The sequence below is a fragment of the Vulpes lagopus genome, chromosome 12 (genome assembly GCF_018345385.1).
Source record: "Vulpes lagopus strain Blue_001 chromosome 12, ASM1834538v1, whole genome shotgun sequence".
In the NCBI taxonomy this organism is placed as follows: Eukaryota; Metazoa; Chordata; class Mammalia; order Carnivora; family Canidae; genus Vulpes; species Vulpes lagopus.
This window is the reverse complement of record NC_054835.1, coordinates 55,785,976-55,790,377: the sequence shown is the minus strand read 5'-3', so window position 1 is coordinate 55,790,377 and position 4,402 is coordinate 55,785,976. Positions and strand designations below refer to the sequence as shown.

The 4,402-nt window shown below is 50.6% G+C and overlaps 1 non-coding gene across 1 annotated transcript; it reads right to left on the bottom strand.

Annotated features, from left to right (window-relative positions):
- Positions 1–1,284: 1,284 nt before the first annotated feature.
- Positions 1,285–1,357, bottom strand: TRNAK-CUU. Its single transcript has one exon. It is a non-coding gene; the product is annotated as a tRNA-Lys (tRNA).
- Positions 1,358–4,402: the final 3,045 nt, after the last annotated feature.

Below are 4,402 nucleotides of genomic sequence, written 5' to 3'. Positions count from 1 at the left end.
GTTCGAAAGCATTTAGGATCAGACCCTCTGTCGGTGTCAGCCTAGTCCACTGAACGGGAGTAGGATGTGAAATTCGTTTCTGGTTGTTTTAGCTTTAATCCACTGAAACCATGGCCCAAGGACTTGAGAGAGGTATCAGGGGCCATGTGTTGCTGACGGGGCCCTATCTTTTGGAGAGACCCTGCACTCACTCAAAAGAGCCAGAGGTCTAATCTTCCGATTAGCCTAGCAGGGACAAAACGGCCAAGCAAGCAGCAAAGAAGGGGCCTGCCCTGGCCCCAGCCCCTTGGGTCCTGGAGGCCTCCCCCCCCCCCACCTCCCCCCCCCCCCCCCACCCCCCCACCCCCGGGCTGTCTTGGGAACACTGTGCTACACACAGGGCAGCATCTGTCAGCTTTTCACCTGCAGGCTCCCTCTCCTTCCTGTTAGAGGAATCTGTGAGAATCGTTCAAATGAGTGGATGTGTCACAAAGGTGGAAAACGCACATCTGAGCTGAAATCAGGACAGCCCAAATGAACAAAATTGAAAGCTCTAAGGGACGAGCTGACCTCGAAATTACTCATCCCTGTGCTCCCCCCACCCGCTTCTCCTTTCTCCCTTAGACCCAAGGTTGAGAAAAGCTGGAACCTGATAAAATGTGTGTGTGTTTTTTACCTCCCAGCCTTAAGTGGATGCTTAGAGGAAGCCCCTGAGACCCTTCAATGCTGGGTTCTTAGCGGAGATTCTCCCAAGGGCTGCATCTGTAGCATGCAAATGGAGAGGATGCTGTGAGGCTATTTACACAAAGGATGTCTGGTATTTGCATGTAACATCCCCACGCACGTGGTGCCACCCCTCACCAGACCATTTATTCAAGTTAAAAGCATTTTTATGGCTCTCTTGATGGCAATCGCTTCTGGATTTTTCCTTTGTCTGCGCCGTCTTCTCCCTCAGGCCTTCTCCCTGGCCCAGATCCCTGGCAAGCAAGCCAAGTGGCGCCACGGAAGGACCAGAGAGGAATGCGGGACTAGCCCCGCAGAGGTGGCTGCTGAAAGGCTTGGTTGCATATCTCTCCTCCGCCCTGGGCACTGGCTGAAGCTCTCTTTTCCCAAACGACAACACCATGTGATTACATTGTAGAAGGTGAGACTTGAACTCGATTCCCAGGAAGTCTATTTAAGCTACAATTTTCTCTGAACTATCCCCTATCCCTTTCTCTTCTGTCTCGGGAGCCTAGAGGGCTGGTTATCACTTCTTATTTATTTTTAAAATTAATTACAAAGACTTTTTTTGAGTAGATTCCACACCCAGTGTGAGGCTTTAACTCACAACCCTGAGATCAAGAGTCACATGCTCTACCGACTAAGCCAACCAGGCAACCCTACTGCTTTTATTTATTCTATTTATTTATTTATTTATTTATTTATTTATTTATTTATTTATTTTATCCTACTATTTCTTTTTAACTGAACATTGATTGACTTATTGTTTCTTTACAAACAGCCAGTGAGGGTTAGGTTATTTTACTTTATTTTATTTTATTAAGAATTTATCTTTGGGGCACTTTTGTGGCTCAGTGGTCGAAATGTCTCTCTTTGCCTCAAGGCATGATCCCAGGGTCCTGGGATCAAATTCCGCCTTGGGTTCCCCACAGGGAGCCTGCTTCTTCCTCTGCCTATGTGTCTGCCTCTCTCTGTGTGTCTCTCATGAATAAATAAATAATATCTGTTTAAAAAAGAATTTATTTTTTTAAAAGATATTATTTATTTATTTATTTATTTATTTATTTATTTATTTATTTGACAGTGAGAGAGAGAACATAAGTAGACAGAGCAGCAGGCAGATTGAGAGGGAGAAGTAGGCTCCCGGCTGAGGAGGGAACCTGATGCAATGTGGGGCTTGATCCCAGGATCCTGATATAATGACCTGAGCCAAAGGCAGATGCTTAACTGACTGAGCCACCCAGACGCCTCTAAGAATTTATCTTTAAGTCATCTCTATACCAAACATGGGGCTTGAATTCACAACCCTGAGATCAAGAGTCATATGCTTTATGGACTGAGCCAGCCAGGGGCTCCGGGCCAGGTTATTTTACAGACGAGGAGACTGAAAATTGGTAAGAGCTTAGTCCAAAGTTACCTAACTGGGGTCTTGATTATTCCAACTCAAAGTCAGTGCTTTTTCTCTGTGTCAGTTTCTTCAATTGTGAAATGGGGGTGTTAATAGCACATACTTCATAGGGTGACTTTGACAGATGAATGCTTTAGTATGTAAAGCGTTCAAAACAGCGCTGGGCACACAGAGAGTGTTCAATAAACGTCCACTAATATTATTGTGCTATCCCTTGTTTTTCTTTTCTTTTCTTTTTTTTTTTAAGATTTATTTATTTATTCATAAGAGACACAGAGAGAGGCAGAGACACCGGCAGAGGGAGAAGCAGGCTCCAAGCAGGGAGCCCGATGCGGGACTCAATCCCAGGACCCCAGGATCATGCCCTGGGCCAAAGGCAGGTGCCAAACGGCTGAGCCACCCAGGGATCCACTATCCCTTGTTTTTCTTTACTAGTCTAAGCTTTGGATTCCTGACTCATTCGTGGGAGGAGGAACCAAGTTATAGGCTTGGACAGTGTTATCTAGGATGAGGAAGGAACCTGTTTCCCAGACTCAGAGCAGGCTGAGCTGGGACCAGAACAGATGCTTGCAAGTGACAGAACTGAGCTGCCCTATTGAGCCACATGCCCGGCTGGATCTGACCGAAACCCTCAAATATGGAGAAGCCCATAGGAGGATGGTGCGGGATGTTGAGGGCAGGAAGAACAAAAGTTTCTGAGTGGAGCCCAAGATTATAAGGCTACATTTTACTCTGCAATGTGCTGAAGGCCTTCTATCTTGAGGTGGTTCTAGATTCTTTACGACTCGTATTTTACTTTATTGGTACTATAAGGTAGGACCTGCATCTGGGGAAAGGAGTAACGAGAAGGACTTGAGTTCCATCCCAGAGCTGTGTCTGGATGCTTTCTAGAGGTTACTGCCAGGGGCTGGAGGTAGGGCTCTGAACTCTGTCAGGGAGCCCTGTGCTGGAGAGAAGGCTGCCCACCAGCTTGTCTGCGCCAGGGACTTGGCTTGTAACTCAAGCCCTCCTCATAGCCATCAGTCAGTATAAACAATGGAAATGTGTTCCTGCCATGCTCTGGACTTTTTCTTTTTTTTTTAAGATTTTATTTATTTATTCATGAGAGGCAGAGAAAGAGAGAGAGGCGGGGACATAGGCAGAGGGAGAAGCAGGCTCCATGCAGGGAGCCCGATGTGGGACTTGGTCCGGGGACTTGGGGATCAAGCCCAGAGCCAAAGGCAGATGCTCAAGCACTGAGCCACCCAGGTGTCCCATGCTCGGGACTCTGGAGAAAACCAAGGCAACTGGGCCTACGTGTGGACCCTTAGCACCAGGTCTGTTGGCTACTGCTGAAAAGAGGGCAATGAAAACAGCAAAATATAATCAAGAAAGTGCTAGACTCTATTAAAAAAAAAAAAAGGCTTTGCGAGCTTAATCAAGGGAACTGGACACTCTACTTTAAAGATTGTGAAAAGTTGTTGAAGTCATGTTCTAGCAGTTGAAATTTCTGCTGATCAGTCCACCCTCTCGGAAAACAAAAACAAAAACACCACCAGACCCACAAATAAAACAAAAGGCTAAAAATACAGATGTCTATAATCAAGCTTTTAGAGGGCTGCCTTCCGCCTGTCCGAGCCTCCCACTGCCTTGTGTGTTTTCATCGAGGAGGCCTCTCCGGCTCGGCCAGGCCCCGTGCGCCTTTCCCTGCGCTGACTCTTCGCACGCAGGCCTCCAAAGTTTCCCAAAGATGCAATCAGAGGTTGGACGTCTTGATCTTTATCTTGGGCTGGTGCTCTCCAAACCTCAGGGCTGCGGGAGCCGCCTCAGGGACCCATCCACCGCGTGCATGTGATAGAGCTCGGAGCTACGTGAGAGGGATGGTGTCATCTTCCTAGCGGGTCACCAGCGTGGAGCAACCTCCGCGACCCCTGGGGGGTGGGATCAGCGGAGCGCTCCGGGGCGGAGGCGCTGGGGGCGGAGAGATGCTGCCTCCACGCAGCCCTCTCTCGGCTCGGGATGCGCTGGGGCGCCCGGGGGACCCCTCTGCGGGCGCCCGCCTGCCCGCTCTCTGATGCCAGGGGCGCGGCTGGAGCGGTTGTCCCCCGCCGGGCGGCCGCGCACCGCCTCCGTGGGCCTGGGACCCGGGCGCCCTGGGGTCCGCAGGAGCCCGGCCCCGGCCCGCTGCCGGCTCCCAGCTCGGGGACCCCCGCGGCTCGCGCCGCATCCCGCCGCCCATTGGCTGGCGCGCCGCCGCCGCCCCGCCCCGCCCCGCCCCGCCATTGGCCGCCGCCTCCGCGGGCCCCGCGCGCG